Source organism: Prionailurus viverrinus, chromosome C1 (genome assembly GCF_022837055.1).
Source record: "Prionailurus viverrinus isolate Anna chromosome C1, UM_Priviv_1.0, whole genome shotgun sequence".
Taxonomy (NCBI): domain Eukaryota; kingdom Metazoa; phylum Chordata; class Mammalia; order Carnivora; family Felidae; genus Prionailurus; species Prionailurus viverrinus.
In genome coordinates, this window is record NC_062568.1 from 122,835,977 (window position 1) to 122,862,967 (window position 26,991).

Below are 26,991 nucleotides of genomic sequence, written 5' to 3' on the forward strand. Positions count from 1 at the left end.
ATAGCTGACCACTCTAGCTAAAGCCTGCAGAAGGAATCCCATCCATCATATTTCCTTTATCACACATCTCTGGGTATCATACAGATATACTCATGCCCCCTGCAGGTTTGCAAGATTTAGCAGATGAAAATACAACATGCTTAGGTAAATTTAAGTTTCAGATAAACAATGAGTATTTTCATACTAAAATGTTATATACTAAAAAATCTCTATACTAAAAATGCCCATTGTTTGCATGGGCTTCAAATTTAACTAGATGTTCTGTATTTTACCTGGCAACACTAAACCCCTAACCCATGCCCTTGGGAGGATTTATCTTCATTTTACAGATGTGGCGATGGAGGCTTAAGTAAACTATCCATTAACAGGGAAAAAATAAATGGCGGCAATGGAATTCAAATCCAGATCTGCTTCACTCTAAAACACAGGCATTTTTCACTACCTCTTCATTATTCCCTAAGCACCTATGGAAAACAATTTAAATTTCCTGTAAATATGCAAAGAAACTTCAAGAAATTCAAATGTATGAAGACCACAGCTTGCATAAGGGCTATGTCTCAAAGTCTCTAAGGCAGCTATTTAGAATTTGGAAGGCATCTTTCCCACAGAAATTCTGACAAATGGTTGTTAGCTTCCAGGTCAACCCATAAAGCCCTGTGTAAACCACATTCTAGCTGAATCACCATAGATATTCTTAATCAAAAACACAGTAGAAAATAAGTATGTTAGTAATAGCCATATTAGTAACTAATAAGTGTGAATTAATAGGAAATATGTTCTTATTTATGTTTTAATAGTGATGTAGGAGGTAAAGGAAATCATACTGAGACAGAGAAGGTAATGAAAATATTGTGGAGACTTGAAAGAGCCTTCTAGAAAATTTTAAACACATTGCAGATGGATGCTGTTTGTGTACTCTGCCAGTGTCACTTTTCAACACTTCAGATTTTCTTTTCTTGGAAACAGATGTTGACTTGCACATATGAACTGTAACTGGGGCTGTCTCTGGACTCAGATGAAAGGATATGAGGGGAAGAGAGAAAGAAAGAACAAGAACACTGACAAGTATTCCCCCATGTGCCTGAATTAACTGGAAAGAGTTTTAGGAGAAAAAGGCGGACTGGTACATATTTGTGTTTCTGTAAGGTGGCTTTGATTTAAGATGTAATTAGTTAAGGAATGATAAAGAAAAACCAGGACATTGCTGTGAATGCCAGAGGGGAACAAATTTCAAATCAAAGTATTCCTTGCACTGGTCAGCACCTGACATCATCATCCAAGAGTATTTGATTATTGAAGAAGCTCAGAGTATCACAGGAACAGAGGGTAGGGGTGGGGATGCATGGCAGGGTGAGGGGACTAACCCTCCAGAGGAGGAGTGACATTCAGGTTGAGTTCTGTAGAATGATAGTAGTTAGCTAAGAAGACAGGACTTCTGGGCAAAGGAAGAAGTGTGTGCAAAGGCACAAAAACCAGAATGCATGATCTATTGACAACTTCAAGCAATTTGGTATACATGGAAGCTATGTGTAAGAAAATAAATGATGAGACACAATCCTGGGCAGGATTTTGGGGACCTGACCATAAAGGGCTAAGGAGTCTGGATTTGACTGGGAAGCCATGGTGGAGCCTTTGAAAAGTTTAAGCAGGAGAGAGACAGGATTGGTCCTTTTTTCTTTTCTTTTTTTTTTTTAATCACTCAAGAAGGAAGGAAGGAAGGAAGGAAGGAAGGAAGGAAGGAAGTCTCGTAGCAGTAAAGAAAATGAATGTATATGGTCAAATTGAAGGCATATTAAGTGTGGGAATATTCCAGGTGAAACTTTGCTGACTTAAACTAAGATAGAGGTAGAGGAAATATAAAAGAGAGATAAATTCAACAAACATTATGATGCCATAGGACTTAGAGACTATTGGTAAAAGACAACATTGAAGATATGAGCCATGTGGTCTTAGTGCCAGAGCGTCTTCAACTGGAAGTCTTAGGCAAGCTACTTCACATCATTCAGAGAAGAGTTCCTCAACTGTAAACTGAGGATATAATTAAATATACTTCCAACAGCTGTTTTGTATAAAAGTGCCTGACGCAGAGTGAACGCTCACTAATACTAGTTATGACTTGCTTTTAGTAGGAGCGTAAGGAAGGCCTTCTGGCCAGAGAAAGATAGGGAATCCAGGAAAAGTGGGCAGTAAGGAGGGAGAGATTGAATTCAGTTTAAAGTATCCAGAATTTCAATGTGTCCTGAGATGGAAATGTTTGGTTGGCAGTTGGTAATCAGGGCTTGGAGAACACAAAAAGGTTGAAGTGAAGGAAATAACAGCAACAGGCAGAACTTGTAATTGTAACAGTAAGACTGTGAGAAAAGAGAAGAGCAGCGAGCAAGAAATTTAATATGAGAGATAACAGCACTGAAGAAGTTGTGGAAGAAGTTCTCAGAGAAGTAAGAAGACTACCAGGGGAGAAAATCATCCCCCCATTCAGGAAAGTTCTCCTATCAACAAAGGAAAAGACAATTTGGCCACCTATGAAGGTACTTTTAATTTCTGAACCTAAAAATTAAGCAATTAATATATGTTTAAGGGCATTTGCCTTATATTTAATACCAGTATATTTTGAATTATAATCCTCCTATACCTTATCTCATTTTACCTATTAGTCTCAGTTTACTTTGTTTATGATACACATGGAATTTAAAAGGAAGAAAATTTAATTCTTTGCAAAGATTGTCAGTGGTTCTCATTTTTCAGGAAACCACTGTAGTCTAACTCCCATTATTCAGAATTAGTCAGATTTTATTGTATAATGTGAGCCAACTGAATTAAAGTGAACATTACAACCAAATCCCATGGCATTGCCGGTAATTTCTAAGCATGCAAAATGTAGTCACACATGTGGAATAGCAATTGTAACAAAGACCATTTCATCCATCCAGGAATAGCAATTGTATCTTAAACTTTAAAACTAAATACACATTTTGGAAATAAAAGGAAAACAAGATGGGGAAGATGTGTCAGAAAAAGAGTAAATACAACTAAAGAGAGGGAGATTACAAGCTAAGGTATGTGTCTCTAGACCCCTGAATTGGAAGGAGGAGGGCTAACTTCCAGACACTGACCTTTTGGGCTAATGGTTGGAATCTGGGTCTCGGGAGTTATGAAGACCTCTGGGAAAAAAATATAGTGAAACACACTGGAACTGAAGTCATTCCCTGGGATAAGGCTTTTGCACAAAGTCTACCCACCTTCCTCTTAGGAAACCCCAAGTGATCTTGTCCATCCAGGATTGGTGTCTGAAAATAAGGAAGCCAGCAGCACAAAGTGGGAATCAGACATGAGGGACACAGACTGAGTAGAAAGTGAGAACATACAGAAAGATGCTCGTGGACTCCTGACTTCTTCCAAGGCACCTTTGTTGTTGTTGTTGTTAATTATGGCAAAATATACACAGTACATTTTAATCATTTCTGAGTATACAGTTCAACGGAATGAAGTACATGCACCTTGTTGGGCAACCATCATCATTATCCATCTCCAAAACTCTCATTTTCCCAAACTGGAGCTCCCTATCCAGTAAACAATAGCTCCCCATTCCCTGCTTCTCCCAGCATCTGACAGTTACTGTTCTACTTTTTTTGTCCCCATGAATTTAACTATTCTAGATATTTCACATAAGTGCAATTATATGATATTTGTCCTTTTGTGTGCAGCTTATTTTACTCAGCATAATATCTTCAAGGTTCGTCAATGTTGTAGTATGTGTCCAAATTTCATTCCTTTCTGATCATATTCCATTATATGTATATACCACATTTTGTTCATCCATTTCTCTGTTGGTGGACATTTGGGTTGTTTCCACTTTCAGCTACTACGAATAACACTTACAAATATTGGTGTATAAATCCTGTTCAAGTAAGGCACTTTGTTTTCTTAAGTTTTGACTTGCATTTACCTCCTTGGTCATAAGTGTTTGCTCCCACTGTCTTAGGACATTAAGAACTTTCCATTTTTAGATGTGTTCAAGCTGGAACTGTCTATCTGACCAGGGTGATATATAGGAAATTTTTATACCATATATGAAGCTGGAAAACTGATGAATTATATGCCTATAAGGTTCTTCTAAAAAACATAGAATATTGCAATCTCTTATGAACCTACCTATACTATTAGAGTACTATGATCAAATGGCACAGACAAAAAAATGATATTCAAGCAGCAAAGAGTAATTTGGCAGGGCTGGGAAATTTGACTCCCATTTTTATCTTTAGAGACTACTCATTGTTTATTTTCTTTAAAAAAAAAAGCTAAGAATTACAACTTTGTCCTTAAGCTCCATTTACATTTCTAAATTCACCCAAACTGTTAGAGGCTCCAAAATATGACTGGCTATCAATGTCCATTCTGTCATAGGAAGCCCCTCATATGGGATAGAATTAATACTCTTAAAAATTTCATTGATTTGTATGCCACTAACCAAAATGAGATTACCAGAAAGGACCATTTTAAATTTAAATGAATGCTGCCTTAGATGGAATAACTTACTCTTGATCCTCACATTTGTAATCAATAGGGAACTCTTCGGCTGCATCTGATTTTTCACATTTTTCAGCTAAGTCAGGAATCCTAATGCAAAAATCTGCTCTGTTATGTGGATTTGTGAACTGTCTAGAGGGCTCTGGGTCCATTAACCAATGGATAGATTACCATGAGACATAAATATAATGTTTTTGTCTCCAACCGAGACAGTCTTGCTCCAATATTATTCATGCGATTTCAAGAAAAGTGGTTGCTGTTTTCTTTAGACTCACACCTGGAAATTAATAAAGAGCAAGGCATTTCTCTTGGTATTAATTCAAATTACTAAAACAAAATTAATTACACATGCACTTTTAAAACTCTGCATCGTAGAGCTGGCAAGGAGAGCATCTTAGAATATATTCACTCAAAACCCCAGAATGCATGTGCGTAATAGGAGGTATTATTCCTACAGGGTGTGAACCAATTAGAGCAAATGGGGCCACAGTATAGACTTGTCAGTTAAATCAGAGACACATTACATCCTGGCCATGACCGAGACAAGACATCTAAGCACCGCCCTTTGTCTGAACACCTAGTGTTGCAATCAGCCAACACGTCAGGACTTTCATACCCAATGTGATAAATAAAATCCCACCAAATGCTATGAATTCATTTGGATCTATTGTCAGATTCACACCAGTGTGGGACTGCTGATCAAAAAAATATTTTTTTTTAATTTAAGAATTGTCAAATAAACTACTTTCAGCAATGCTGTAAATGGCAGATATTGATTTAAAAAATAATGCCTATGTTATTCCATATTACACACAGAAGTAAATAATTGGACCAATTATAAATCAGTCTTTTGTGTGATCATTCAGCATAGAAATCTAACAAATATTCTCAAGGAGATTTCTCTTCCTAGCCAAAGCTGTAACTGAGCATTTTTACGCCTAATGTGAAATATTAATGGCTTTTTTCCCCATCTCCTTTTTTTTCACTCCTTCTTGCTCCAACCCCTGCCATCCTTTCCATATAAAGGATAAAACAAAGTCATCCTGCCCTTGCTTCTGAATCATATGTGTCCTCGCCAACACCTGAGGCAGAGGAAAAAAAAAAAAAAGATGAAGAAATGACAGTATCTGGTCTCAGTGTTTCTCACTACATTGTTGTAGTGATATCTAGTATTTCAGATACAGCATTAACTCTTCATTGTCCTTGTGCAGCTGTGAGAGAGAACAGCTGTGCTCTGAAACCTCACCAATGTGCATGATGATCTTTTTGGAGCTAAAGCAACAGGGGCTTGTGGAGAGAAGGAAAGCCCCTGCCCTTTTGGAAACCAGTTCAGGTGGGGGAGCCACCATGTTCTTTGCAACATTCATTCATTCATTTAGCCATTCAGTGCTTAACTTTCCGGGATCTTATGAGTCACTTGTGAAACTGCCGACTGAAATCAGCCCTGTGGCGGCAGTATGAAAATTCAAAAGAGCTATAAATCAGTCCCCAGCCCCTACCCAAACCTAGTGGCTAAACATTTACCAACACTTGTGTAGGGATACCAACATAAGTGTAGGGATCTACACTTATTTATCAAATACTTATTAAGTATCAGCTATGTGCCACACACTGCGTTGGGTGCTGGAATACAACTATGAACAACAAAAAATTCTTTGATACTGGTGAGAAAGATAGGCAATAAATAAATAGACACATACTTAAAAAATTACAGAGAGTGATCAACAAAATGAAGAAAATAAATAGGTTCTATGTCTAAGAATAAAATAAGGGACACATCTTTCTGGAAAGACAGCAGGGTCTAGTGGTAGAGAGGGCAGTCTCTAGAGTCAGATAGTCCTGGGTATAATTCTAAACTCTATCATACCTGGTATATGTTACACAGCAGATGGTAGTATGATTCTGGGAACATTATTTAAACTCTTAACCTAAGCCTTAGTTCTCTTATCTGTAAAATAAGAATGATAATAGTACTTCTTTCAAAGGCTGTTATAAAGATTTAAAGAGATAATTCAGATAGAATGACTAGGGCCAAAGTCTGGCAAATATTTTGAGATAACTCAAAAGAATGCTAGCCATAATTATTATCATCACTATTGTCTGAAGAGGTAACATATGACACTTGGAGTGTGCAATATGTGACCCCTAATGAGGAACCAAAAGAGAGAGATTTCAGGTAGAAAAAAAGTACATGTGCAAACTCTTTGAGATGCAAATGTGGTTGAGTTGGTCAAAGAATGGTTAGAAAGCCTGAGTTGCTGGGGATAGTACATAGGGAAGAAGTTATCATACCTTTTTACTGAGGCACTTGGAAAGACAGGTTAGGGAAAGATTATGCACAGCCTCTTAGGCCACTAGGAGACATGTGGATTTTATTGTGCATGCAATTGGAAGCCTCCAAGGATATTTAAAAAGAAGACGCTATGAGTCAATTTATAGTTTTAACAACTCTCTTCTTGTATATTGGTGGTGAACGAGTTAGAAGAGGCACAAGTAGGTACAGAAAGATTGGATAAGAATCTAACACAGTAATTCAGATGGGAGACTATGCTGCTTTACATGAGTGGGTGGCAAAGGAGGTAAGTGGACAGATTTGGGGTATATTTGGGATGTAGAATCAACAGACTTTGGTCATGGACTAGATAAGGACATGGCAGAGTGTGTTTTTTAAAGATGAACAGAACAACACCTCATACCCCGCCTTCTTCTACAATGTGGTCCTCAAAGTCTCTCATTAATAAGTGGTCTAACTCTTCTACCTTTAAGCCTAAGTGAGCATTATCGTGACTGTGTCAACCGATTGAAGAACAGCACAAATGATGCTATGTAACTTTCAGACTACGTTATAGAGACAGCATAATTCCAGTTGTACTGGGTTGAAGAGTGTCGCACAAAAATTCACATCCAACTGGGACTTCAGAATATGACCTTATTTGGAAATAGTCTTTGCAGATATACTTAGTCAAGATGAGGACATCATGGATTATGGTGGACCTTAATTCCAATATAGCTGGCACCCTTCAAAGCTGAGAAGACGCAGATACACAGAGGGAAGAGGGTCATGTGGCAAAGAAAGCAGGGATTGAAGTGATGCAGTTAGAAGTGAAGGAACACCAAAGATTGTGGGCAAGTACCAGAAAGCAGGAAGAGTAATGGAAGGATTCTTTCCTAGAGCCTTCAGAAAGAGTACAGCCTTGCCAACATTTTGATTTCAGACATCTAGACTCTAGAATTGAGACAATAAACTTCTGTTTTAGGCTACCTGTTTTGTGACACTTTGTTATAGCAGCTACAGGAAACTGGTGCACACTTTGTTGGCTATGACGCTCACTTTTGAAGCTCTGAGCTTTGATGTAGAAAGTTCAACTACACTGTGTCAACCATGCAGTAAGAAAACTCTAGGCCATACAGAGATCCTATCTCTCTCCTGGAGAGATCCCCTATGTGAACAGCCCAAGAAGTCCCTACTGCTAGCCAGCATCAACTGCTAGATATGTGAATGGAGACACCTCAAAACGATTCTAGCCCCAGCTGTGAAAATGTGCCCAGCTACTGAAGACTCCCAGCTGAGATCCTAGATATTGTGGTATAGATAAGCCATCTTTATTGTACCCTGTCTAAATTCCTGATCCACGCAATCTTTAAGCATAATAAAAGGCAAATGGTGCCACTAAATTATGTGGTCGTTTCTTACGCAGGAACAGCAACTGAAACAGAAATTTCATGTCAGAATTGAGTTCTGCCACATCAAAAGCTTAAAACATATGGCATTACCTTTAGGACTGGACAGTGGGCAGAAGTCCTTAAGGAGATAGTAGTTCAGAGTAAGTGAAAGCTAGTGAAGCAAACAGATGTTAAAAAGGACTTATGGGGGGGCACCTGCGTGGCTCAGTTTAAGCGTCCGACTTTGACTCAGGCCATAACCTCGCAGCTGTACTGACAGCTCAGAGCCTGGAGCCTGTTTCAGATTCTGTGTCTCCATCTCTCTCTGCCCCTCCCCCGCTCACGGTTTGTCTCTCAAAAATAAATAAACATTAAAAAAATGTTTTTAATGAAAAGAAAGGACTTATGGAGTCCAGTGACAGCTAGGATGACAGGGAGGAAACTCTTATTGGAAGCTGGGAAAATACTGACCTCTGCTTTACAGCGGCAGAGAGTTTGGCAACCCCATTGCCTGTATTAACATAGAAAATAAAAAATGTACCTAATAGGGGCACCTGGGTGGCTCAGTCAGTTAAGTGTCTGACTTTGGCTCAGGTCATGATCTCTCAGTCCTTGAGTTTGAGCCCCACATCAGGCTCTGTGCTGACAGCTCAGAGACTGGAGCCTGCTTCAGATCCTGTGTCTCCTTCTCTCTCTGCCCCTCCCCCACTCATGCTCGCTCGCTCGCTCTCTCTCTCTCTGTCTCTCAAAAATAAACATTAAAAGAAATTTTTTTAATAAAAATAAATGTACCTAATAAACTGGTGAATTTGTCTAAGGATACTTCTCAGGCAGGATACTGAAAGCGTCCATCTATTTCCTTTAGCCATGTGCAAGGCACAGATACAAAGACATAAGGAAAAAAAAGTACTGGACAACTTCTAAGCAAGCTTTAAAGAAAATATAAAAAGACTTAGTGGGTTTGAAAAAAAAACAAAACTTGTTCTTTCAGTGTCTCTTAGTAGAAGATTCTCAAAATAAGAAAGGGCCTCAGTGCAAAGATCAAATCAAGACCTATTAGGAAAATGTCTCATCGTTAAGATGAAGACAAGAGTGTGGCTGTAAAATTTTTCATTAAAACCTCAGGAAGATGTAAGATGGTGCCTCATAAACCTTTCAAATACATACAAAGCTTCTGGATTTAAGGGCATGCCTTTTTAAACAATAGACACCTAGACTCTTAAGGGTTTGTCTTATGGCAGCTTCACAGGGAGTCCATGGCAGAAAAAAGCCTATAAACTGAAGAGATTTCCGGACATGTTTTTTTTTTTTTGTTTGGTCTAATATGATAGATTTCTATATTAATACATTGGAAGCCGAAAATTTTTAAAGGAAATGTATCAGCTTGGACTGAAAGGAGTAGATACACCATAAAATAAAAGGGGTTTGGTCTTTGGACCCATGGACTACTTTCGGCAGGAAGCAGGATGAGAAAACTACTCAGCTGCAAACATGGAAGGTGGAATAACTCAGGTAGTGAAACCAAATGCTGAAGAAGGTGGATCCAGCAGCTGGGGAAAACAACGGCTAAGAAGTAGATTCAAGCCCATATCAAGGAACTGGCAAGATGTGCCCAACCAAATTTCAGAATTGCTATTGGACACTGATTCTGTGTGCCTCCTGCTCCTCCTCCCTTTTTCAACAAGAATATTTATAGTGGTTATCCTGCACTGCATATTGGGTATATGGAAGGAAGATCATTGGAGTCTCTTACTCACAGCTCTTCAGAGAGTGAAAAGAACCACGCTAGAGGAATTGCATCCAAAGAGCCTCGTTGGCACTTGGAATTGATTTGGATGACCATGTCCTGGACTTCAAGTACTAAGATGAGACTTCGGGAATTTTGAGGGAGGGGTCAGATGTCTTTTGCATGTGGAAAGGATGTGAATAGCTGTGGACAGAGGATAGACAGCAGTTGATAGTATTTTCCAAAAATGGCTACAATATCTTTCATTCCTTACTCTCTTCTACTTTATACAGCAATAAAGTGATTTGTTATACAGCAATAGTACTCAGACCATAAAGATGAGAGAAAAAGGGGACCAAGGATGCCCACTAGCGTTTTGACTTACACAAATGGGGGAACGGTGATACCACTTGCTGAGATGATTAGTAATAGTTTTTGAGTGAGGGGAAGGGAAGTGGGCAGAATGGTAAATCACAGTTGTCTTTTGGCCATGTTAGTTTTGAAATGTGTATGAGATATTCAAATGTAATCTCTTTAGTTCATTCAGGATTGTGAAATCACAGTAACACTTCTACAGTGGAAATAGCTCACCAGTGACATTTTTATGAAGCATGGCACTACAACGCTATTATGACATTAACAAATATAAAAGACTGATGTCGTCCAAATGGCATAATCATCCCAAACTAATACAACTAGGTATAAGCTGCCCCAAATTTTTAATATTAATGTTTGTTACTTGAAAGGTCACCATTTGGCCCTAATGAAATAAGTGCAAAAGAACTTCATTATTTGAAAACGTTTGAGTGCTTGAAGTGGAAAAATATCTTTCAAGAATCATGCTTGCAAGAAAAACACAATTTGAAGTTGACCTAACTGGTCACTGGCCAAAAATAAAATCTTTGCCAGGATTCCAGTTTCAGTCAGATGTAAATGAGGGCTATTCAAAAATGGTGTTCCTTAAGGGGATGCCAAAAAACCTTAAACATTGCAGTACGCCAGAAACAGCCATAAAGGACAGAAGTAGTTGCTTTCCTTCACAGCATTAATCACAGGAACCAGACAAGAATAAACAGCAGTTGGGGGAGGGGGTGCCCCATGAACAAGGATAATAAATGCTTGTGATGACCTCTTCCACCAGTGAATTAAAGGCCTTGAGAGACACGAAAAAGTCGAGCAAAAGAATCAATTTAATCTTTTGGTACCTGTGTTGAAACAGTGTGCAATTTGTATGAAACCTCTACTCACAAACAAACCATCCCAGCCTGCCAGACACCATGCTCCTGGTTACAATGTCACCCTGATACCATAGAAATTCCACTTCATTTTGGGATGTTGTGATTGATCCACGACACTAGATTTGCTGTAATCTTCTACAGAATGCCATCACTTGCTCAGGGGGCAACTGAACAGCGATAAATCAGCAAGTGAGAGACTGAGTCTCTGACTCCTCTGTTCCCATCTCCTGAGAAGGATAAAGAAGGCTGTCATCCACAAGATGCCATGTTTCCCCTTTGTCAATGCACCAGTGGTTCAAACTGAAGGTGAGATTGTGGGTCAGATCGCACCCCAGAATCCTGAAGAATCGCTCAAGTGCATGAATAAAGCCCTACATCACCCCGCCAAGGAAATGGTGAGCTCTCGGAAGATTACTATGACTATGGGATATTAAGACTACAGGCCAAAGAAAGAAGGATATTTTATTGCTTTTCTTGTTCCTATCACAGGAACTCTAGAGAGCAGCAGAGCTCTACCCACAGTAGGACCTCATCAATAAACTTTTTTTTTTATAATGATAGGGCTATTCTTAATTGGTCATTGCTTCTCAAGAGAAAATGCAAGGCAAAATTTCATCACTTGGATTTGACCATCAAGAGGGGAAGAATTTATTACCAGCAGTGTCTTCTAATCTGTGGCATGTTCTGTTGCTAGGAAATTTCTCTAAAATGAGATTTAGGGAGACTCAAACGTTGTACTTGTGCCTGTATTTTTTTCCCACTCCCTCCTCCTTCTCATTCCTAATGTTAGATATAGATCATAAATAAATGTCTCATTTTGCATTTCAATAAAATATATTTATGTATTCAGATCTTTCATCAAATGTTAAAGCTTTAAATATTTTAAACACAAAGGGGAAAATCACATTGGTTTGGGAATTTGGGGGTGTTTAGGATTTTTTAAAGAGGAATTGCAAATGGTGCAGGACAAAATCTAGGACAGCAATCAAGCATAATTCCCCTAATAATTATTATTAATATAAAAAATTGGGGGAATGTGGAGAGTTCTTCAGTATTTTTTCACCTAAAGGAGACAACCAGAATGAGATGCAAATCAGTGCTCTTATCTAATGAATAATGCAAATGAGTGTTCTGCATATAGCAAGTCAGTCTGCAGGAATTCTCTCTGCCTCACCTCACACTTCTTGTGGATTTGAGCACCGTGTGTCACAAGAAATTAGAGAAAGGTATTGCCAAGTAATGACAGAGGTTTGGAGCCCCAAGTCAGTGTAGACTGCAAGGACATTAAGATGCATGGTACAGCAAGGGAGGGAGCTGACATCTCAGTAAAATGAAAATGTTGCTATTTTTCCTTCACCTGGTTAATGGAGTTGTATGACACCATAATCTGTGATTATTTGTGTGGCTATTACTTAAAAGAATCTACAACAACACTTCTTTGGAAGGGTTCTGGAAAACTAAAAAGCAAGCCACTATCTTCCCAACCCCCAGTAGAGGTAGAAAAACCTAGAAGTAGTTTACTTTCTCTTTTGTGTAAGTTAACCAACACTTAAGATTTTTCAGTAACATGACAGAATCCACTTAAAACTGAGCACTTTCTGCAACTTTTCTTGCTACTTGAAAGGTACTCAATTCCCCAAATAACAATTGAAAACAAACCCTCATTTACTCAACATATAATCAATTGATGTTAACCATGGGTGTGCTCACAGTTCCTTTTCAGTCATGGGTTATTTCACTGCAATGTATTTTTAATTTAGAATTCACTGCCATTGTCTCTGGTTTTCTAAGAAAGCTGTCCTGAATACAGAGTTATTTTCCTTGTATAACATAACACATGCCTCATGTTTTCTGTTGAGTCATTTGCTCTGCCAGTCCCAGATTTTAATCAATCTTAAAAGAGTGCTCAACTTAATCTTGTGCAAATGTGATACACTTTTTTTTTTTTTTTAACCAAAATATTTAGGAGAGGTTCAGGCACAGCCACCTGGCGGAGGGGAATCTGTAGCACAGTCCTTGGGCTATTTGTTTCTAGCCATCCTTACAGTTACCTCAACATATAGAAGTGGACCAAAATTGAGCAACAACACTTAAATCTTCTTAATGAAAATTGTTTGATGTATGTTGCAAATCCCATTCTCCCTCAAACAAGCAATCTGACCATACAATGTCCCAATTAAGACAACGACCACATATATTATTACACTAAGCAACCATTGGGGTCAATTCTTCATTTTAGTTTTGTAAGTTTTCCTTTAAGTTTGAATTTGGAGAAAATACACAGATAACAAAGCTTGCTAAGAATTGTTATGTTAAACACACATAATAAGACTCTGAGCTTTAAGGGGCACCTGGGTGGCTCAGTCGTTTAAGCATCCAACTCTTGATTTTAGCTCAGGTCATGATCTCATGATTTCCCGAGTTCAATCCCCTCATCAAGCTCTGTGTTAATAGCATGGAGCCTGCTTGGGATTCTCTCTCTCTCCCTCTCTTTCTCCCCTCGCCCCCCAACTTGCACTCTCTCTGTCTCTCTCAAAATAAATAAATAAACTTAAAAAAAGATTCTGAGTTTTAAAATGATGTTAAAAAATGAAGAAAATATCTTTAGAGTAGGGAATTTATGACATTTACTTGAAAACCCAGAGAACATTTTTATTTACTTCATAGAATTTCTATAGCACTGTTTTATATATGATAAAATATTAGTGAGTCATAAAACACGTCTAGTAAGTGTTGATCAGAATTTTAATATCTGAAATATAAAGGAAAATATAAAATTGGTTTGTATATAGTATGGCATTTTGTGAATTTTTATTTCCATTAAGTGCATATTTATGTTTATATGCATTACTGAGTCTTAATGTAAAAGGCATTACAGTTAATCTTATATTAAAAAAATGTGAAAGCTTGTGCTCTAGGGCCCTTCATCAAATCATCTAACATTCACATTGACATTGGGAAAGAGCACAGACAAGCAGACCAGCTTAATTATTATGCTTACTAAGTCAAAGGGTTGATTGAGTCTTCTATACCAGTATAAAATACAAGCTTTGTGAAATCCACAACCTTATAGAAATGCAAATACATTTTCATTTCTTAATGGGCTCTTCAAAGAGAAGCAGGCACTTTGCAATTCGTAGCTTATTCCCAAGGGTGGGTATCAATCCATGTTCATATCTTTGGGCAGGAAAATATATGGCACTCTCTGGAGTATATCTGGTAAGGGTTAGAAAAAAACCTTGAGTTAACTGTGTGAGCAAAGGTGAGGCTCCTGTTTGGACACTGTAGTCTCAAAGTGGAGCCTTGGCATTCTGGTCTATCAGACAGACATCACCAGATATAGTGCTTCTGGAGGACAAATTAGACTAATTCCTTCATAGTGCTTCTAGTCAGAAATTCTTTTTTTTCTTTTTTTAATATAATTTATTGTCAAGTTGGCTAACATACAGCATATACAGTGTGCTCTTGGTTTGGGGGGTAGATTCCTGTGATTCATCGCTTACATAGAACACCAGTGCTCATCCCAGCAAGTGCCCTCCTCAGTGCCCATCTCCCATTTTCCCCTCCCCCCACTTCAACCCTCAGTTTGTTCTCTGTATTTAAGAGTCTCTTATGGTTTGCCTCCCTCTCTGTTTGTAACTATTTTTTCTCCTTCCCTTCCCCCATGGTCTTTTGTTAAGTTTCTCAAGTTCCACATATGAGTGAAAACATATGATATCTGTCTTTCTCTTCTAGTCAGAAATTTTCGAAAAGACAGCCAAGGTAAACAAGCAGAAAAGTGCACACTGAAGGAAATGGAGATAATTCAGGAAATAGAAAAGGATATTAAAATGAGAAGATTCATCTACTCAGAGATTCAAGAACATTTTATATTCATAAAACAAGAACAAAATATTTTGAGAGAATAAAAATCAAAACAATAATTTGTTATTGTCAAATTTGTTTAAAGATCAATTGAAAATAAATGTCTCAAAAAATATCATAAGGCAAAAAGACAAAATAATGGAATATATGTCTAAAAAATAAAAAAGATAAAAACATACATATAAAAGAAATTCAGGTGGTTCAATTTCCTGGAAGAATGAGTGAAAAACAGGAAGGAGGATTTACTAAAGAAAGAATTGAGGAATCTTTCCCACAAGAAGGATATGAGTCTTTGGATTATAAAGATCCACCAAGTGCCTAGCATAATGGATGAATAAAAGAACCATCTCAATACATAGTCATAAAATTTCAGAACTCTAAGAATAAAGAGAGTAAACCCTAAAATTCTAAAATGTGGTATATTATATTATTCTTCCTATTTATTCACTCTCCCTCTGTATAAGGCCCATCCCTCAGACCCTTCCCTGGAGCTCCTTCCCATGGGATGGGTATGGGATGCTGGAGAAGGAAGACTTTTGGAGGCAATGATTCCTGCTCCATTGGTGTCAGGTTTGGACATGTGACTGGTTTCAATATGAATGGTAATAACGCTAGTAGGAGCTTGAAGTGTCAACATTTTTTGGTTCTATCATAGTTCCTTTCTCTTGTCAAAAGTTGAGCATTCTCTGCTAGGGACGACTTCTGGAGTCTAGATCCCATACTTAGAAGACAAATGAGGCCAAAATAGAGATACCCACAGTTAACATGTGACAAGCTACTGACATTTTGGCACTGCGTATACCGTAGCCTAACTTATTGACACCAAATACAAGAGAGAGAAAAATATGTCAAGAAAACATGTATGCCTTTCAGCAGCCCTGGGTCTAACTGTACCTTTAGAATTGTAAACAAAATTATTTTTAGCTTAGAATTTTATGTTCAACCTACTGATCAGAGTGAGGGTAGAAGAGAGAAGTTTTTAATCACTCAAGAGTCTTTTTATTTGTAAGTTACTTGCAGCTATACTCTAGCAAAATGAAGATAAAACAAAAATTACAAAGACATGGGATTCAAAACAAAAATCACAAAGACATGGGTTTCGGGCATCTGTGGGTCCAACCGAGGAAAACAATGAAGAGAAGCCCTAAGGGTGGGGTTGGGCATGTGGGAAAAGAGATTAATCAGCATGATAAATGTGAGGATATGGTGAAGAAAAATAGACAAGCAGTGCAAAAACAAAGCAAATAAAAACTCACAAGATCTAATGCACAGTGTGGTGACTATAGTTAATAAGACTGGATTGTAAACTCAAAAGTTGCTAAGAGAGTAGATCTTAAAAGTTCTTATCACAAGAAATGAACAGACTCTTAACTATAGAAAACAAACTGATGGTTATCAGAGGGAAGTGGGGGGATAGGTTAAATAGATGATGAGGATTAAGGAGTTCACTTGTCATGATAAGCACTGAGAGATATATGGAAGTGTTGAGTCACTATATTGTGCACCTGAAACTAATATAACATTGTGTATTAACTAACTGGAATTAAAATAATGACTTAAAAAATAAAAAATAAAAAAGTTCTGGTTGTAAGAAAAACAGTGTAAATATGTATGGTGATGGATGTTAACTAGACTAAAACAAAAACTCACAAGAAAGATATGGGCTATTTATGAATCAATGTAAAATATGCCATGATTTTTCAGAGCTATGAGAATTGAAGAAAGAAGTTCTCTGACACTAACACTGATCTTTCTCCTTCAAGTGAATCAAGGATCATGCCATTGAACAATGGAGAAGGAAATAAAATTATAGCTCTATACTTGACCTGGTAGGGAGAAATGTTTGCATTGTCATAAAATATAAATTTGGTTTATTGGCTTTCAACTTAAAGGGTCAAGCTAAGAATATGGCATAGAAGACTTTGTTGTATTTGCAAGAAAGAATGAAAATGTCAACATTGTAAATGGGAACGTAAATAAAAGTATTGCTGACAGAAGGTGGATATGGAAAATGAGGAAGATAAGGTAAAAGCAGTGAAGCTCCCATCTTACTAAGTGGGAAGGTTGAGAGATATTATCAACTTGGTCTCTATCTCACTCAGCTTGAGGGGGTGCAACACTGTGGTCTTGAAAGTTGGTTGACCAAAAATATATTATTTTTTAAAGATTACCATGTATGACTAGAAATAATCACCTACATGTCAAAAAATGGAAAGGAGAGAGGGTAAAAGCCAAATTATATACCTGAGCTATAACCCCATCTTTAAAACAAATAGCCAATAGATTTTGCCTAAAATTGATAAGTCAAATAAACAGAAGTGTAACTAAACCTAGAACTATGGAGAAAACTGCTGGAAGTAAGTCAGAAACAAAGTTTTTAAAGTTGCCTCTCAGACAGGAGAGAAGAGAGGAATAGAACAGGAGGCCTCTTTTCATGGCTCTTCTGTACTCTTTTACTCATTAACATGTGCATGTAGTATTCTGCTAAAAATGAAACTTAAAAAAGATAGGGCTGAGGGGGATAAAGGTCTGAACTAGGGTAAAAAGTCACTAGAAGTTTAGGGGCACAGGAGTAACAGAATGAAAGCAAGGCCTAGAACCATTAAAATGGCAGCTATCATGAACAGAAGTGAGACTGAGGAAGAATATTTAGAAACCTGCCTTAGATGAATTGTTTTCCACTGGGGCAATTTTGCCTCCCAGGGGGACATGTGGCAGTGTCTGGAAATACTTTATTTGTCACAGTTGGGGGTGTGTACTCCTGGTATCCAGTGGGTAGAGGCCAGGGATGATACTCAACACCCCCACAATGTACAGGACAGCCATTTCCAAGGAATTATCTGGCTCCAAATGCCAACAGCACCAAGGCTGAGAAACCCTGGTTTTGGCTCAGATCATGATCTTGTGGTTCATGAGATCGAGCTGTGCTTTGGGCTCTGTGCTGATGGCATGGAGACTGCTTGGGATTCTCTCTCCCTCTCTCTCTTTTCCTTCCCCCTCAAAATAAATAAATAAACTTAAAAAAAAATCTCTGCTTTAGACTATGTACATTTGTTCAAATGTAAGGTAGAAAGTCATCAAAATAGGCAAATGGCAGTAAGAACTGAACAGAAGAAACATGAGGAAATGGCATTTGGAGCAACCTGGATGTGTTACATGAAAATCAGAAACCCTTGCAAATACAGAGTGTGAACAATTATATTCCTTTTATCCACTTTAGTGAATTCCCTATTGTAGTACAGCACTGTATTTAACCTGCAAATTTTTAGTATATTCCAATTCAGATAAATACCATGACATCCTTAAGCCTTACTGTAAGGAGTATATGCAGTTCATTCCTGTCAGCTAATAAACTTAATGGTGATGTTAAGTACACACTTTGCTAATAAATGAGTATAGGTAATCCTTAAATTCCTTAGTTGAGAATCAATACAACTGAGTTATTTATAAGAGTTAATTCAGTAAAAATGTTCCTCCAAGGCATCTTGGATTCAGATACCTAGAGTAAAGGTATCTAGACACATAGATATCTAGATACATAAAGATCTATGAAAATGCTTAGTGATTTTTACCTTATTTCAGAAACAAATAATGTATAGAGTAGACCACCTTATCTGTGGTTTTGCTTTCTCAGGTTTCAGTTACCCTTGGCCAACTGCAGTCCATAAGCATCAGATGACCTCTTCCTTCTGACATATCATCAGGTCAATAGTAGCCTAACACTATGCCACAATGCCTACATCATTCACCTCACTTCATCTCATCACGTAGGCATTTTGTCATCTCATATCATGACAAGAAGAAGGGTGTCTACAGTACCATAAGCCATTTTCAGAGAGAGAGAAGGAGAGAGAGACCACATTCATATAACTTTTATTATGGTATACTATTATAATTATTCTTTTATTTTCAGTTATTGTCAATCTCTTACGGTGACTATGAACTAAACTTTATCATAGGTATAATACATATAGGAAAAAAACATTGGGTTTGATACTGTCTGTGGTTTCAGGTATCCACTGAAGGTCTTGGAACATAACCCCCACAGATAAGGGACTCCAGTATCTTTCTTATCAGATGAGTTGCTGACTACAGTTGAATGGGGGAAAAGGGGTATCCATAGGGAATGGGCAGTCATTTGATTTTCCCTAAATCAATCTCCGTACCAACGTGCTACTCTATAAGCCATTAGTTTCTTTGCAACAAGACTTGACTTTATAATCAAAAGCTGTCGCTTTCCCATGCCAGAGAAAGTTCTTTGAGGGTAGAAACTTTGCCTTACTCAACTTCCTTTCCCTCTCAGTGCCCAGCCTTGAAAATAGACGGTCCTCAACAAGTAGTTATTGATTTGTACTGAATTGGTGAATTTAATTTCAAACTGCCCCCAGCAAGAATCTGTACTTGTCAACACTAAAATTACTTATGATCCTATGAAGAACATAACCAACTGACAAAGTTATGAATCTTTCCCAAACTGGCCTTAGAACTTCTTGTGATTCTCACCATGCATGTTGTAAATGAGTTTGGAATTTGCATGCCAAGTTGAAATATGGTGACCTAGAGAATGTCTATGATTGATCTCATTCAAGCAAATTTACTCATTGTCCCCCAACACCTCACTATAATTAGACATTGGCTTTTTGTTTCAAATTACGTAATGGTTTTTCATAGGAGACATCTGTCTTGTAACTTGCCTGATTCTCTTAGGAAAAAAAAAAAAAGAAAACAAACTGAAAGGAAAGGGAAAAACAATACCTTAGTGACATTAATTATACCAGCATGTTTTCCAGTGCTTTGAAAGGGGGACTCTGAGCATTGACTACCATTGAAATGAAGCCTAAAGGGTACACTACAGTTCTGAAAACCCCACTTAATGTTCTTATCGCTCCAAGAAATCTAGTCATATCCTGATGGCTACCTAGCGTGACAATCAATTTCTCCTATTAAGTTGCCCAAGGCAGTAGCCTGGTGTGTGCTAGTGCCAGGATCCCTCTGCAGGTTGTTGAATTCTGTAATGCCTCTTGCTTTCCAACAAAAATTGAGCAGGATATAACATACCAGTAGGTAAAGGTCCTTCCAACCCCAGGATAGACTTGAAAAGAAACCTTACACTCTGATTGCAGTATTGCTGTACTTCATTCATCCCAATAAACTGCTGCTTCTTGTGTTTGGAGTTTTTATGAAGCATCTGAGAAGAATTACTGTGTTGAGATCTGCTGGGCAAGTACAGCTTAGTTGTGAAATTCAGAAAGCACTAGCTTAAATTGAAGCTAGTTGTATAAGTGCTCTTGAATACTTCATAGTATTTGAGCATTCATACATTCATCAATCAAACATTGATCAAATAAATAAATAAAATATTTATAATGCAAAAATCAGGGTAGATCAACATTTTAAAGTTCATTCATTCATTCATTCATTCAAGCAACCACTATTAAGTAACTATTATATATCAGGTATGGTACTAAATTCTATGAATATGGCTGAATTATCCTTGCCCTTGAAAAATGTATAGGCTGATATTTCACCCTCAACTCTGAACTTGCTTTAAAATTACCAGAGCAACTAAAAAACAACCTGTGTACTTCATCTCCAAAGGTAGGTCCCAAACACTGGCACTGCTTTTTTTTAATTATCATCTTAATTTGTTTAATATATTTTCAAGTGCTTTTTTTTGGGAAAGCATCCATCATCTCTTAACCATGTGAAACTTAGTCGCTTGAAGGGGAACAGGCTCAAATTTACTTCCATTTCACCTATATCTTAGAAGGCTGTAATTGTTAGAAATATTAAATATAAAATTAAAAACAAAAGAATCTTAGAAAACAGAATATGCAAATACATTTAAATGATTGACTTTAATATTTATATTTTTCGAGAATATCTGCAAAGCAGTAGAATATAATGGTTAAGTAAACAGCATTTAGAATCACATATTTGGCTTTGAGTCAGTCAGCCATTAATTATTGGCAATAAAAGTTCAAGCTAGTTTAATAATTTCTGTAAGGATTTAAACATTGGCATTTAAACACCCAGCAGAGAACAAAATCCTTGCTCTAATAGGTGAACTACACAAACAAACAGGAGGTCATAGTATAGAGTAGTAAGTGCTATCACAGGCATAGACAGGATGCTTCTGGAGCACTTTGGAAGGCTGTAAAGATCAGCCTTGCAGGGATGGGGTGGTGGTCAGGGAAAGCTTTATCAATAAAAATACATTAAAGCTTCTAAAGAAGAGGAAAAGTCCTTCTAAGAAGGGTCAGAGAAGGAGGGAGACAAGAAAGCAAAGAAATGAGAAAATAAGCAAGAAGAGGGTCACCTGGGTGGCTTAGTCGGTTGGGTGGCCAGCTTCGGCCCAGGTCATGATCTCACCATCCGTGGGTTCGAGCCCCGCATCGGGCTCTGTGCTGACAGCTCAGAGCCTGGAGCCTGCTTTGGATTCTGTGTACCCCCCTCTCTCTGCCCCTGCCCCACTCATGCTCTGTCTTGCCCTGTCTCTCAAAAATAAATAAAAGTAAATGTTAAAAAATTTTTTTTAATAAAGGAAATAAGAAAATAAGCAAGAAGACATGCATATTTTAGCATATTTTTGAACAAAATATCCAGCCAAATTGATGGATTCTACAGTGGAAATTCATGGAATTCAGCTCAAGCATCAGTAGTGTATCCCTACACAAGTCACTAAACTTTTTTGATCCTTTATTCATTTATAACTTGAGGACAATAATAGATACCTAACAGGGTTATTATAAGGAACAGAAAATGTAGCATGAAACACTCAATAAATGCCATCATTAAGCAGATAGAGATGATTCAAAAACAAATACTATTCAAATATTGTTGTAGTGATTGGATTAAAATTATAGTTTGTTAGTTTAGAAGACTGAAATCTCGGGGTACCTGGGAGGCTCGGTCGGTTGAGTGTCCGACTTCAGGTCATGATCATGTGGTTTGTGGGTTTGAGCTGCACGTTGGGCTCTGGGCTGACAGCTCAGTGCCTGGAGCCTGCTTCAGATTCTGTGTGTGTCTCTGTCTCTCTGCCCCTCTCCCACTTGTGCTCTCCCTCTCTCTCAAAGATAAATAAACATTAAAAAAAAAGAAGACGACAGAAATCTCAAGATCAAATAAAAACAATCTTGACATACCTTTCTCCAGTGAAATATAGTACATATTACTTTTTAAGCTACATTAATCCTGAACAGGACTCAATTTTCCTCTTCCAATAGTGATATTGACTAGTGTAATGCACTGATTAATCAAGATCAGAAAATTCTGAAGGAATTAGAATGGAATTTAAATGCTATACAGAAATGGAATTCTAAAACTCAAATCTCTCTTCCAACACTGAGAATAAACATTCAATGTGACACTGAAGTATTTCGATGCTTAAGATTTGCTTATCTATCTTAGGATGGTGGGCAAGAATAAAGAGCTATGATTGTTGTCTCATTTTATTTCACTGCTCTAAACAAGAATTTCTTAAACATCTCACACTACTTCACCAGATGGGTATGGTCTTCCTTAAAACCCAGACAGCTATAAAACTTTACTTTCTAGGTAGCAAATGTGTTGGAGCATTATTAAAAGGTGTTGGGCATGGCATATAATTTGTCAGCCAAAGCAAAGTGTTATGGGTCATATTTTGTTGTCAAAGAAACACTGGCCCAATTCTTTACTTCTTCCTTGCCCCTAGCAACAAACAAAAAAACAAACAGATGAAAACAAACAAACAATATGACAGGATATTTAATTGATCTATTACTGAAAAACAGAAACACCAATCCCTTTCAATCAGGGCTTTGAAATTGGTATTTCTAAAGAATCACACAAGTCTTTCTGTATTCTAGGCTACACTATATCCAACCCTAGAAATAAGTAAGTAAATAAATAAATAAATAAGAATAAAGGGGAAAAGGAACAAAATAGAAAATGGAAAAGACTTCTAGAATAGTGAATTATGAGGAAATTTTAAGGTGCTATGAAAAAAAAATGCAGTATGGCTGGATATATCTCAGTAAATCTATGGAGCACACCTACTTTTATTCTTTGATACATAACACATTACGGCTTACAAGTGAAGTATAATTTCAATTTCTACTACTGAGCCATTATGATGTTATTGGGGACCAGTTAATTTATTACTGAGCTTTCCTATACCAATCTCATACCAGTCTGGAAACAGAAAAGTCCTCTCTTCTGAATAAGGTGATTTCTGTAGAAATACAGCTGTTTCAAAAGTTCACAGCACATAGATCGCAGGACACTACCAAGTTCTCTACTTTAGAGTTTCCAAGAAAAATTATTTTCACATACCACAAACATTCTATCAAGTACCTATTGCTTTTTAAAATGGTAGGGTTTTTTTTTCAAGTATCAATTAGTGAATTTATGTTTATGAGAGTCCCTAGTGAGAGGATATGGGAAAAGCAGTCTATAATTTAAGGTAAACCCTTTTCAGATTGGTTTCACAAAAATTCCTTTTCTCTTAAGACAACTTTTAAAAACAAAGCCAATGGATGCCACATTCTGAGAATGGCTGAACCAAATGACTGGTCACTTTTTTTTTTTTTTTTTTCCTAGTAACAGTATAGTTAAGTATATGTTAAGTCTTGGATTCTAGAATTTTGACTTCATGAATTATGCCATAGTATACAAGTTAAACATAAGAAGTTTAAACCAGACTGCCGAGATTTTTGCTAATTTTGTGGCTTTGGGCAATGACATAACTTTTCTGTGCTCTACCCTCTTCGTTTGAAAAATGGGTCACTACCTAATTATGGAGTTGCTATGAGTTAGCACATCTAGAAGTTCTTATAATAGTGCCTCACACATAGTAGGCACTCATTAGAAGTTAGCTTTTAACATATTATTGCAGTCTCCAAGAATTCGCTTGGCAGAGTACAGGTTTTGGAATTAGGGATGAATCCCACCCCAGTCATTCATCAGCTTTGTGGTGACAGACAAAACTATTTGACCTCTCTGAGTCTCTGTGTTCTCAAGAGTAAAATAAGTACAATAATACCTACCTCATACTGGTTTGAGGATTAAACAAGCAACAAGCAATATGCTTGCTGTATAGTCAAGTGGCTATCTGAAAAGCATACAACAACTAAAGCAAATAAATAGCATGTATACTAGATTGTCAAGTTGGTAAACGAAGGAAAGCAAATGACTGAAGAATAAGTTAAACATTTGGTTCTAAAGACTCCTGGATCTCTCATCTACCATGTCCCCTCCTTTCCCCACGTCCCCAGAAAAATCCAGGCTATTGATAAAAGTATTTCTATGCCCCAAAGTGAATGTGATACTTGAAAATCAGTCAGGAGTATTGTCAGCCTTTGGCAATCATACTGAATCGGACAAGGTTAATCATGGTCACTTTAGAGCCTCCGGAAATACCGTGGGCCTTCAGAGGGTGGGTGGTCAGTCATATCTATGAGGGTCGGGGAAATGGAGTTTAGAGTGATAGACGCAGCAGGTGTGTAGTGACTAATGCTGGGAACTGCAGCACTCACAGAGCCCCACGGAAGCTTGGCAAAGAACAGCGGGAGAGCCTCTAGGCCTCTGCCGGGCCACTCAATGGCAGACCAATGCAAGCCACTGAGACTCAAAAACAATCCAGTGTCTTTGAAGCAGCCAGACACCTTGAGGGAAGAAAAACCTTAATCCCAAGTCTTAAATCTCCTTTCCGTGCCTTCTGCCAATGATTTTGAGAAGATGGTGAAAGGCCAGTGGGGAGGAGAAATAGATGTTTCTAAGTCCAAGACTCAGAGCTGGTACAGAATGATTAGAGAAAATTAGGAAGTGTTTAGTTAAACGTGTACATAATGAGAAAAAAAATTTAAATACTTGCTGAGCATTTTAAAACATCAATAACTCAGCCATTTATATTTTTAAATATTAAAAAGGGCACAGAGTGTGGTATTGATTTGAAATACAGGAATGTCATGCTAAAAAAATGTATCTGATTTTGAACTGACAAAATAAGACCGATCAATCTGGTTTTATTCACATACTAAGGGCTACATTTCAACATAATGAAATTTTGCCTTATTAAAATGTAGGTTAGGATACTCAATATTTGTATGGTACAACAAGTAATAATGGCCCCATTATTAACCTCCTATTCTTTAAAAAGTTCCAAAAAAAGAAATAGAAATTGAGAGCCTAGATGTATCTATAATATGACAAACAGTTGCCTATTATATTATTTTGGGGTCAGCAATGGTAACTCAATAAATTGTAATGTGTTTTCTAAACCTGACCTATAATTGCTGTTTTAAACAAAACATAAATAATACCAAATGGTACATCCAATTAATTCATTTCCAACTGGTTTTGATTATCAGCACCAATAATTATGTTCAGTTTGTATCTGGTTATTAGCCTTAATGATACTATATCTGCCATTTAAGTAATTACTTTTTTACCAGCATCATCAGTAACAATAATTTTTTGCTTGTAATTAGTTAATTTGTCATTCATTAAGGCTGCTAAATTATCCTATTAAATCATCATCCACAAGATGATCATAAAGATAAAAAAAATATTGCATGGGTACTGAAACCTGTCACTCACTTGAACTTTGAAGTATGACATAGACAGGGCCTAAGAAAAAAAGAAATAATTTATTGATCTTCTTTAGGCTCTAATACACCCTTTAACCTCACTTCCTTTATGTCTTAAAGTATATTTTTTAAGTAAAAAACCTAAATAGCAAAACACTTTGAAAATAATTTTCTTAATTTTCTTAAAAAGCAGATGTGATGGTCTTTTTGAAGTGTAAACTCACTATGCTATAGCCACCAGTTATTCAAACACTAATTTAGGTGTTGCTATGGAAGTGTTTTATAGATGTGATTAAAACCCATAATCAATTTGACTTTTAAGTAAGGAAGATCACCCTAGATAGTCTGGATAGGCCTAATTCAATCAGCTTAAAGGCTATAAGAGCCGAGGCAAGGCTTTCCTGAAGAAGAAATTGTGACTATGGAAAGCAGCCTCAGAACATGCTTGAGAGTTCAAGCCTACCCTTCCTGATAGTCTACCTTACAATTTTGGACTTGCCTAGCCAGCCTCCATAGTCACGTAAACCAATTCTTTGCAATACTTTTTTTTTTTTATATGAAATTTATTGTCAAATTTGTTTTCATAGCACTGGGTGTTGTATGCAATACTTTTCTAAATACAGAGGCGCCTGAGTGGCTCAGTTAGTTAAGCATCCAACTCTTGGTTTTGGCTCAGGTCATGATCTCATGCTTTCCTGAGTTTGAGCCCCACACCTGCCAGCACAGAGCCTGCTTGGTATTCTATGTCTCCCTCTCTCTCTGCCTCCCCTCTACTCATGCTTTCTCTCTCTCAAAAATTAATAACTAAACCTTAAAAAAAATTTAAAATACTTTTCTAAATATATATCTCCTACTAGTTCTGCTTCTCTGGTTGGACTCTGATACAGCACGCTAGCATGAGGTGGCTTGGTGTTGTATCAGACAGAAGAGATAGATAGTAGAAAGTACTCCTTGACCTAAAATGGAGAGCTTGCCATTTAAAATTTCATGAGTGGATAGCCATTCACTTCTTTGTGTGATCCTATAAAAATGTAGACGTTTTTAGAAGGGGTAGCAGCATAAATATTCCTATTAAGACCTTCCCCTTTAAAGGTCCTCAATTCCCACGTGAGGCACTAAGAGGATAGAACCCATAAGTTGTAAAGATCAGGGGAGGAGTAAACAGCAAATGGAAGTGTTGCTACCTCATAGCTTGGCCAAGGGCCAGTTTTGTCAGAACTAGTATTGATCCATTTAAGTTACTGTAGATTTCTGCTCCGTTATAAACTTGCCTTCTCCCAGGCATGCAAGACCTTAAAGAAATGTACACGCATTAGGATTCCATTATCAAAAGAACAGTCACGCCATGTTTCAAGAAACTCTGGAAGAAATCTGGAAAGAACACAAATACATGGAGAGTAAATAA

The 26,991-nt window shown here is 37.3% G+C and overlaps 1 protein-coding gene across 3 annotated transcripts in view; it reads right to left on the reverse strand.

The window, feature by feature from the left end:
- NTNG1 (netrin G1) overlaps positions 1-26,991 on the reverse strand; it is a 339,124-nt gene that overhangs the window by 278,580 nt on the left and 33,553 nt on the right. The window lies entirely within an intron of this gene.